Here is an 11,730-nt window from a genome sequence, read left to right on the forward strand (position 1 = left end):
TACCCCAAAACCTAAAATGCAATAAAAAAGTAGTAAGTACACAGAAAAACATAAACGATTATAACATGGTAACTGTGGTGTGTAAACTATTCTTAAGTAGAAAGACTACATGATAAAACAATAAAAAATAACTAGAACAACTTTTCAAGACATAAATAGTACAATATAATGTAAACAGAAACAACAGAAAGTTCTAAAGTTGGGGATGAAGTTAAGATGTAGAGTTTTTATTAGGTTTCTTTTTGCTTGTTTGTTTATGCAAGCAATGTTAAATTGTTACTAGCTTAAAGTAATGAGTTATAAGAGTACTTACAAGCCTCATGGTAATCTCAAATCAAAAACCATACAATGGATACATAAAAAATAAAAAGCAAGAAACTAAATTATATTACTGGAGAAAATCACCTTCACTAAAACAAGGACAGGAAGGAAGAAGAAAAGGAGAATACCACAAAACAACCAGGAAACAAATAACAGAATGACCGCAGTAAGTCATTACTTTTTTTTTTGGGGGACGGAGTTTTGCTCTTGTTACCCAAGCTGGAGTGCAATGGCGCGATCTCGGCTCACTGCAACCTCCGCCTCCTGGGTTCAGGCAAGTTCAGTAAGAGGATATAATAATTGTAAACATTAAATAAATAAATTAATTAAATTAAATAAAAAATAAAATAGATTTCAGTAGCATTGGTCTTGGAAAACTTCAACTGGGAAGAATAATTTAATATAGCCATTTATGTATAGTCCATTTGGACCTGTCTATGTACAATATAATTGTTGTAGTCATTAAAATACTACCTCTGGATTAATGGGAATAATCCATGGGCTTCTTTCATAAGTAAAACTTGTATTTTGCTGTGTTTTGACCTTCATCTTGAATGCTACCTAAGATATAGGTGCTCTGTGATTTATTTTTCTCATTGGAAATATATTAATTGTGGTATTGAAATTGTTTGGTCATGGAGTTGTTTTTTAGCCCTCTGTAATTCATAAAGTCTGTGCTCTCTGAGAAAACCAATTTGTGTGGTAATATGACAAAAACTCAGTAAGGAGGGTAATTTTTTTTTTTTTTTGAGATGGAGTTTTGCTCTTGTTACCCAGGCTGGAGTGCAATGGCGCGATCTCGGCTCACTGCAACCTCTGCCTCCTGGGTTCAGGCAATTCTCCTGCCTCAGCCTCCTGAGTAGCTGGGATTACAGGCACGTGCCACCATGCCCTGCTAATTTTTTTGCATTTTTAGTAGAGACGTGGTTTCACCAGGTTGACCAGGATGGTCTCAATCTCTTGATCTCGTGATCTACCTGCCTCGGCCTCCCAAAGTGCTGGGATTACAGGCTTGAGCCACCATGCCCGGCCAGAAGGTAATTCTTAAAAATTAGAAATAATTATGAAAAAGGAAATAAAGTTTGGTAAATGCAAAAGAAAAAATAATAATAGTCGTAAACATATATGCACCCAATACTGGAGTATCCAGATTTATATAGCAAATATTGGTAGAGCTAAAAAGAGAGATAGACTCCATACGATAATGTCTGGAGATTTCAACACCCCACTTTCAGCATTGGACAGATCTTCCAGACAAGAAAAATCAACAAAGAAATGTTGGATTTAATCTATAGTATATAACCAGTGGACCTGGTAGACACAGAGCATTTCATTCAGTGGCTGCAACTTACACATTCTTTTCCTCAGCACATTGATCATGCTCAAGGATGGACCATACGTTAAGTCAAAAAACAAGTTTTAAAACATTAAAAAATAACTGAATAATATTAAGCATCTTCTGTTACCACAATGAAGTAAAGCTAAAAATCAACAAGAGGATTTTTGGAAACTATAAAAACACATTGAAATTAAACAATATATTCCTGAATGATCAGTGAGTAAACAGTTATGGAGAAAACTGATAAATTTCTTTAAATGAGATAATGGAAACACAACATACTCAAATATTTGGAATACAGCAAAAGCAGTAATAAGAGGGAAGTTTATAGCTATAAGTGCCTACATCAAAAAAGAAGAAAAGCTTTAAAAACAACCTAGTAATGCATCTTAAAGAGCTAGAAAAGCAAGAGCAAACCAAATCCAAAATCAGTAGAAGAAAATAAATAATAAAAATCAGAGCAGAAGTGAATATGAAATTAAGAAAATCATTCAAAATTAAATGAAACAAAAAGTTGACATTTTGAAACCAAAACTGACAAATTATAGCTGGACTAACCAGGAAAAAAAGAGAGAAGACACAAATAAGTGAAGTCATAGATGAAAAAAGAGACATTACAACCGATACTGCAGAAATTTAAATCATCATTGATGGCTGCTATGAGCAACTATTTGTGAATAAAACTGGAAAATCTGGAAGAAATTGATTAATTCCTAGACACATACAACCTGCCAAAATTGACACAAGAAGAAATCCAAAAGCTGAACAGACCAATAACAAGTAACGAGATGAAAGCCTTAATAAAAGATCTCCAATCAAGGAAAAGCCCAGAACCTGATGAATTGACTGCTGAATTCTACCAAACATTTAAAGAAGAACTAATACCAATCCTATTCAAACTATTCCAAAAAGCAGAGGAGGAGGGTCTATGAGGCCAGTGTAACCCTAATCCCGAAACCAGACAAAAGCAAATAAAACAAAAACTATAGGCCAATATCACTGATGAATATTGATTAAAAAATCCTCAACAAAATATGAGCAAACCAAATTCAACAACACATTAAAAAGAACATTCATTAAGACCAAGTGAGATTTACTCGCGGGATGTAAGGATAATGCAACATATGCAAATTAATTAATGTGATACATCATATCAACAGAATCAGGGATGAAACCACGTGTTTATTTCAATGGATGCTAAAAAAGCATTTGATAAAGTTCAACATCACTTCACGATAAAAAAAAAACAAAAACCTTATTTGAGTATAGAAGTGATGTTGAACTTTATCAAATGCTTTTTTTTTTAAGTCTTACCAACTCATGAGCACAGGCTATCTTTCCATTTATTTGTGGCTATTAAAATTTCTTTCATTCATGTTTTTTAGTTTTTAGTGTACAAGTTTTTCATCTTCTCAGTTAAGTTTATTCCTATGTAGTTTATTCTTTCTGATGCTCTTGTAAATAGAACTGTTTTCTTAATTTCCTTTTTGGATAGTATATTGTTAATATATAGAAATGTAATTAATTTTCGTGATTTTGTATCCTGCCACTTCACTGAATTAATTTATTAGTTTCAAATAGTAAAGTGACAATTCTGTAAATCAACTGTTCCTCCCTCTTATTCCCATGGGTTTTTGTTATTTGTTGTTGTTGATGGTTATATTGCTGTTTGTCTGTTTAATGACTTTCGTGAATTAATTCTCTAAAGTTTGTGTTCTTTGTCATGTGTGGCCACTGAAATCTCTGCTCAGATAGCTTAATGGTCAGGTAATGACTGGCCAGAGATTTTCCTAAATTCACTGCACCAGTAAATCTCCTAGACTTGGCCGAGGGGCTCTGTTTGAGTGTTGGGAATATCTTTAACACTCCAACAGGCACTTTACAACTCTAAATTCGCCTTCAGTTTTTGATTGCACAGAATCTTGAGTTACAGCAGATGTGAAAGATTAGAGATTTATCAGGTCTTTCCTGGACATTCATGCAGCCCTACACATGCACATAGCCTTTTAGATTCCCAGTAGGCTGGAGTGCAGTGGCATTATCTTGGCTCACTGCAGTCTCTGCATCCCGGGCTCAAGTGATCCTCCTGCTTCAGTTTCCGAGTAGCTGGGACCACAGGCAAATACCACCATGCCTGGCTATTTTTTTTGTTTTCTAGAGATGAGGTTTTGCCATGTTGCCCAGGCTGGTCTCGAACTCCTGGGCTCAAGTAATCCACCAGCCTTGGTCTCCCAAAGTGCTAGGATTACAGGTATGAGGCACTGCACCTGGCCTTAAAGCTGTTTTTTGTGTAAACATCAGATTTCAACTTATTTGTGTAAATACCAAGGAACACAACTGCTGGATCATATGGTAAGGATATGTTTAGTTTTGGAAGCAACCGCCAAGCTGTCTTCCACAGTGGCTGTACCATTTTGCCTTTCCACCAGCGATAAATGAGAATTTTGTTGTTCCACATCCTCACCAGCATGTTGTCAGTGTTCTGAATTTTTGTCATTCTAATATGTGTATAGTGGTATCTCATTGTTGTTTTATAGCTCTCTAACGACATATGGTGTTGAGCTTCTTTGCATATGCTTATTTACCATCTACGCGTCTTTCTTGGGGAGTTGTCTGTTCTTTTATCCAGTTTTTAAGCAAGTTTATTTTCTTATAGTTGAATTTTAAAGAGTTCATTGTATATTTAGGATAACAGTCCTTTATCAGATGTGTCTTTTGCAAGTGTTTTCTTCCAGTCTGTGGCTTGTCTTTTTATTCTCTTGACAATTTCTTTCACTGAGCAGAACTTTTTAATTTCAATAAAAACCAGCTTATGAATTATGTTTTTCATGTATTATGCCTTTGGTGTTTATGTATAAGTATTTGTTTTAATACTTGTTTTCAACTCTTTTTGTTATATACCTAGGAATGGAATTGCTTGGTCATGTGATAACTCAATGTTTAACTTTTTTGTAGAACTGCCAAACTTTTTCAAAGTGGTTGCAGCATTTTACATTCCCACCAGCAATGTATGAGGGTTACAATTTATCCTTATCCTCATCAATACTAGCTAATGTTCCTCCTTTTTATTATAGCCATCCTAGTAATGTAAAGTGATAATCTCTTTGTGATTTTTATTTGCATTTCCATGATGTCTTAATGATACCGAGTGTCTTTTCATATGGCTGTAGCCATTTGGATATCTTTTTGTATCTTTTTTGATGAAATGTCTATTCAAATTCTTTGCCTATTTTTAAATTGGGTGATACGTTTTTATTGTTAAGGTATGTGCTTTATATATTCTGTGCACTTATATATATATATATTTTGCAAATATTTTCTCCCATTCTGTGTATTATCTTTTCGCTTTCTTGATGGCATCCTTTGAATCCAAACATTTTAAGATTTTGTGAAGTCCAAGCAATTTATTTCACTTTTGTCCTTTTTGCTTTTGGTGTCATATGTAAGAAAACATTTCCTAGTTCAAAGCCATGAAGTTTCTTGAATAAGTTTTCTTCTAAGAGTTTTGGCTTTTGCATTTAGGTCTTTGATCCATTTTAAATTAAGTTTTACGGGCAGTGAGGTAGAGATACATCTTCATTTTTAAATATGGATCTCCAATTCCTTCAGCACCATTTGTTGGAAAGACTATTTTTTCCTATTGGCTTGTCTTGGCATCCTTGTTGAAAACCAATTGATCATAAATATGTTAAGTTAATTTTTGGACTCTCAATTTTTATTCCATTGATCTATATGCTTGTTATCATGCCTGTAGCACATTGTCTTGATTACTGTATCTGTTTAGTAAGTTTTAAAATTGGAAAGTGTGAATCCTCCAACTTTGGTCTTCTTTTTCTTTGGTTGTCTTGGTTATTCTGTGTTCCTTGTATTTTCACAGGAATTTTAGAACCAGGTTTGGCAATTCCAGCTGGGGTTTTGGATATGTATTTCAATGGATTTGTAGATTAGTTTGGGGAATATATTTCTATTTCTTGATTTATCAATTTTAGACTTTATCCTTAATAAATAAGAGCTTGTATGTCCCACCCCTCCCATTATTGCCTGTTCTCCCATCCCTCCAAAAACATTGTATATTAATTTTGCATGAAGTCAATAACTTGTATTTACATTATTATAAGTATGCAAATACTGTTTACTGTTAAGCTATGTAGTGCACTGTGACTAATCCTCCTTTCTTACAGGACTTTTCATTTTCCCTATCACTTATAATTGCCTCATTTTTTTTTTCATTTACTTAGTCAGATTTCTCTGTACTTATTCTTTTTTTTTTGACTGAGTGTTGTTCTGTTGCTCAGGCTGGAGTGTAGTGGTGTGATCTCGGTTCACTGCAACCTCCATCTCCTGGGTTCAAGCGATTCTTCTGCCTCAGCCTCCCGAGTAACTGGGACTACAGGCATGTGCCACCATGCCCAGCTAATTTTTGTATTTTTAGTAGAGACGGGGGTTTCACCATATTGGCCAGGCTAGTCTTGAACTCCCGACCTCGTGATCTGCTCACTTCGGCCTCTCAAAGTGCTAGGATTACAGGCGTGAGCCACCGTGCCCGGCTTACTGTCTTCTTTTTAACTGTGTTGTTCAAAAATGTCATCGTAATATAACCTGATTTCAGTGTTTTAAAATTTATTGTTTTGGGATCTTGCTCCTTCAGTCTGGAGAGGCATGTCCTTCAGTTCTGGAGAATTTTTTTTGTATTCTTAGTATTTTCCTTTCCTTCATTTTTTTGGTTCTCCTTTTCTGGAAGTTTATTAGTCATTTGATGTACCTCCTAAATAGATCATCTCATTTTCTTACATTTTAATTACTATTTTCCATTTACTACTTTTGTTCTACTTTCTGAAATGTTTCCTTTTATTGAATATTTTATATTGGTAATTCTATTTTTAGTTCCCCCATAGCTCCTTTGAAGTGTATTCAGTATACTTTAAATATAAAGTGTTTCCAGATCTAGTTTCATAAGTTCAATGTCTTTTCTTGTCTCTATGAAGATATTTATTAAAATTTTAGAAAGTTTTCTTCTGCTCTCTGTATTTACTGTTTTCTCTGGCTTTATTTTTTCTGTTTGTTGTATTTGTCTGTAATTTCAGGAGAACCTCAACATTGCCGCTGTTACAAGGAGAGGCATTGAAAAGCTGACCACAATTTCTCTGTGAGTGATGGAGAATTGTCAACTATTGGGTTTATCCAGAGGATACTGTATTGAAAAGATAGCTTTTGCACTAAGTTAATACTCAATTTTTTTATGTGGAGGTTTTTTTTTCTCTGAGGTCCTTAATCTCACCAGACAAAAATCGTCTAGACTCTTACTTCAGCCATTTAAACCAGGCTTTGGCATTCTGGAAGCAGGCAAATGGGAGGAGGCTGTGATCATATTGTTCCAGATGCTGGGTTTGATTTTATCCTTTTGTTTGCAGCTCTATGTCTATACTGTGTCTGATGTCCCCATGTCCAAAACCTCTCAGCTTCAATTTCTTCTGAGAATAAATCTCAGGAATGTTGTGGAGTTGGGGAATCGCGGTTATTAATTTTCATGTTGGGAGGGGACAGGATTTGGGTGTCCAATTGCTATGTATACAGATTTTCAATTTTCTTTGTTTTCAGGCCCACACTCCACTTCCACTTTCCAAAGTGCTTTGTGCCACCAGCTCCTAAATCTTCCTCAGTTCTGTGGGGACAAAATACTTGTTTCTTGGTGGCATTCAAATCTTTGCTTCCTTTCCTCTGCTAAGTTAATTATCCATCTGCTTTTCGTCTCTCCAGTACTTGTTGAAATCTCAACTTCCTTCTCACTCCCTTTACCCTCATGGGATTTTATGTTTTTGTTCCTTTACTACCATTTAGTAGAGTTTGGGGTTCTGTCAAAGTTGCCTGTGGATTGATATTTAGCCATATTAAAACACATAAATGTAATGTAACTATGACATGAATGACACAAACTGTGCGCCCTCACCTATCTGGATTGTGGTTGCATCAATGGAAATCATTTTCAAAGGAGTTTAGTTGCCTTAGCTGATGTGATGGACTCAAGGCTCTTTTTGGAGATTTTCTGTGTCTGTTGATTATAATCGTTTGTTTTAATGTTAAAATTGTTTACTACCTGATTATTGGAAGATAGCTCTAGACTAAAATTGTTGACAAAATAAAAAGCAATAGTTTAATCTTATTTTTAAAAAGTAATACATACACATGGTAACAAAAATGGCACAAATAGCACAAAAGATAATTCATTGAAAATTAAGTCTCCTTCACTCTCCAGTCCCCCAGCTACCCAGTTCCTTACCTTAGAGGCAATTACTATTGCCAGTTTCTTGCATTCATTCAGATATATTATAAGCATATTAAGGCATGTATACCTTTCACTGTCACAGAAATGGCAGCATTCTGTGTGTACTGACATGCATCTTGCTTTTTCATTTTAGTATATCTTGGCGATCTTCCATTTCAGTGCACATAGAATCTTACTTTTTTTCTTCTGGTGGTTTTATAGTATTCTTTTGTATCAATACACTGCAATTTATTTAACCAGTTTCTTACTGATGGATATTTAGGTTGCTTCCAACATTTTCGACTGCAAATATTGCTGCGGTGAATTTCTTCACCTTTTGTACATGTTTGAGTGTATTTGTGACATAAATTCCTATAAGTACAATTGTTGGTTCAAACAATATGTAGCTTTTATTTTATTTTTTTGAGATGGAGTCTCTCTCTGTCACACAGGCAGGAGTGTAGTGGCCCCATTTCGGCTCACTGCAACCTCTGCCTCTCCCGGATTCAAGGGATTCTCCTGCCTCAGCCTTCTGAGTAGCTGGAATTATAGGCACCTGCAACCATGCCCTGCTAATTTTTGTATTTTTAGCAGAGACCGGGTCTCACCATGTTAGCCAGACAGGTCTCGAACTCTTGACCTCAAGTGATCCGCCCACATTGGCCTCCCAAAGTGCTGGGATTATGGATGTGAGCCACTGCACCTGTCCAATATATAGCTTTAAAATTTGCCTTTGTCTATTTGAAATGTCCCAGAAACATTTGTGAAAGCATCATTGCTTTATGACAATAGGATGTTTGTAGGCACGTTTTGCTTTCTTTTGTCTACTGCTCAAGGAATCCTGATTCCGTTTGGCAGAAAAACGTATCAGATCTGGGGGATTAGGGGATTTTTGATTTTTCCACATGACTACTGTTGTTAGGGAAAGGCAATCTGAACAATCTAAGTAACAAAGTGAAAGCTTTTTTTAAGAGTGCGAGTTCATGTTGATGTTTCCAGTTTAACTTCAAGTCCTTTCTTGCTTACTACTATTATAAGAAATTTAAATAATTTGTTCTCTTTTTCGTTTGTGCTACCATCGTTTTTTTTTTTTTTTTTTTTGAGACAGAGTCTCACTCTGTCACCCGGGCTGGAGTGCAGTGGTGTGATCTCGGCTCACTGCAACTTCCGCCTCCTGGGTTCAAGCAATTCTCCTGCCTCAGCCTCCTTAGTAGCTGGGGTTACAGGTGTGCACCACCAAACCTGGCTAATTTTTGTATTTTTAGTAGCGATGGGGTTTCACTATGTTGCTCAGGCTGGTCTCGAACTCCTGACCTCGTGATCTGCCCACCTCAGCCTCCCAAAGTGCTGGGATTGCAGGTGTGAGCCACCGCGCCCGGCCGTGTGCTACCATCTTTAATGCTCTTTTATTTATATTATTCTACTAACTCAAATAATATTATGCTGCATATTGTCCTATCAAGCCATGTGTTTACATTATAATACTGTACTGAACTTGAGAAATGCCTATTTCTTTTTTGCTCCCTGAACAAATAGGTTTCAAAGCATACAAGTTTAGATGATCCTTTATGACCACACCATCTGAACACAGAACGAGCTGTCTGGAAAGAAATTTTAACCTCTTGCCCATGGAGCCTCAGGGAATTCCGAGGGCATAGGGCACCCAGCATCAAAATAGAGTCCCTATGCACTTAATGGAAGTTAATGCAAAGTACAGCTAAGTAAACACTGGCTTGTGAGGTTTTAACTAAAACCTTCCTCCAGCTTTTCTCTCCCATGTGCCAAAACAGTCTTGGCTTTTTCCCTCTGAGCCTTAAGACTTCACCTCATTTTTTCATATTTTTTTTCACTGATGATGCTGCTCATTTATTTGTTATAGGCAGTTTGAGGACTGAGCTCCAATTTTTCATAGGATCTTGATTTCTTTGTTGGCTTGAATGGCTTCAAGGTTTTCTTATTTTAGAGCCATCTAAGACAGTAAAAAAAAAAAATCCCAGAAAATACATTATCAAGAACTGTGAGCCCGCTGCCACAGCCACTCCAGGTTCCAGAGCAAGAGCATCCAGCGGACCATGAGGTGGTGAATCACAGTGGGCAGGTGCTGCCAGATGCTGGCTATGAGTTTGACATATGCCTCCCATCAGTGAAGAAGAGAGCAATCTGGATTCTCTGGACACTGTGCATGCTACTGGCCCAATGTGGTAGCCTGTAGTGAGGACTTGGCGTCTCAGGAATGGCAGTATGGGGGTCTGACCAGCCTCCATAAAACAGAAACTGCTGTCAAGAATGGTGAGGCCCAGGTAAAGATCTGGATATGCTCTTATGATGTCTCACCACCTCCGATGGAACCCTACCAACCCTTCTAGAGCAGCATTAGTAAGGATTGCAGGTATACAGACCTCACTGAAGATCAGCTACCCTCTTGTGCAAGTCTGAAGGATACTATTGCCAGGGCTCTGGCCTTTTGGAATGAAGATATAGTTCCCTAGGCAAAGAAGAGGAATTGGGTACTGATTGAAGCCCATGACAACAGCCTTACAGGCATTGTCAAGCATCTGGAGGGTCTCTCTGATGTGGCTATCATGGAGCTGAACCTGTTTACTGGTCTTTCCATTGCCTATGAACTGGCTGAGAACTTGAACCCCATCAAGTTCATGCAGTTCTTAGGGTATGAAGAGACTATGTGTAAAGCCATGGAAGCTGTGGCTGCTCAAGGCAAGGCCAAGAAGTACAGAACAGCGAGCAGACTACTATCCCCAGAAACATCCTCCCTGCCCATCCCTTCCTCTGCCCTCCCTCCTGCACCTGTCACATTGACCACATCTGTAGGCACCTGAAGTTGTAGATGCCGATGGGGACCAGTGGATCCCATTTTTCTTTCAGCCATTTGTCTCCTGCACTCACTCTCTTCATACAATACAGTCAGCATTAGCACCTCTGGGGCAAGGAGCTCAGTCCAAGCCCAGGGAAAGCTCCCCTTTTCCAAGAGAGTTGAGAGATAGTGACTTGGGTTTTTACCAGGGTTTTGTGCGCTAAGGACCTGCTTTAGTAGGGGATAGGGAGGAACCATGCAAAGACATGGCCAATGAGGAGAAGCAAGAGAGCCTGTTTGCCCCCAGGAGGCAATCTTTTGTTCTTCTGTAGTTGGGTTACTTCCTGGGGGACTCTAGTCATTCCATAGGAAGATGAATGTAACCTGCATGGTGATGTAAAATAAAACAAAAAAGCCCCCAAACCAAACCAAAAAAACTGTTTCCTCCCTGACCCCAGAGGAGCTGGCTCCACTTGAAGACTGGGATCAATCCTGAATTAAGTTTCTGTTGCATTTACTTTTACAAAAAAAATTGTATAGAAATAATATGAAACAAAAACCCTTCTGGCATTTCTAGTGGTGGTTGTAATAATGACATGTGGTCGTTAGAAAATAAGCCATTCCTCACACCAATATCAGATAATCTCCATAATCTCCTTGACTTGTAATGGATAGGAGTGCATCCTGCTGTGTATTTTAGAATTCCTCCCTGATATGGTTTGAATTTGTGTCCTTGCCCAAATCTCGTGTGGTATTGTAAATCCCAGTGTTGGAGGAGGGGCATGGTGGGAGGTAATTAAATCATGGGGGCAGATTTCCCCCTTGCTGTTCTCGTGATAGTGAGTGAGTTCTCACAAGACCTGATTGTTTAAAAGTGTATGGCACCTTCCCCTTCACCCTATTCTTCATCCCTAATCTTATGGACCATATGCACATAGTCAATTGCCTAGGGATTGTGGAGTAACAAGACAGAAGAAACCTGAGCCCCAGATCGAC

The 11,730-nt window shown here is 37.6% G+C and overlaps 1 pseudogene; it reads left to right on the forward strand.

Moving 5' to 3' along the window:
* Window positions 1-10,118: 10,118 nt before the first annotated feature.
* Window positions 10,119-10,759, forward strand: LOC100408519 (phosphoglycerate mutase 1-like; annotated as a pseudogene).
* Window positions 10,760-11,730: the final 971 nt, after the last annotated feature.

The sequence above is a fragment of the Callithrix jacchus genome, chromosome X (genome assembly GCF_049354715.1).
Source record: "Callithrix jacchus isolate 240 chromosome X, calJac240_pri, whole genome shotgun sequence".
Classification (NCBI taxonomy): domain Eukaryota; kingdom Metazoa; phylum Chordata; class Mammalia; order Primates; family Cebidae; genus Callithrix; species Callithrix jacchus.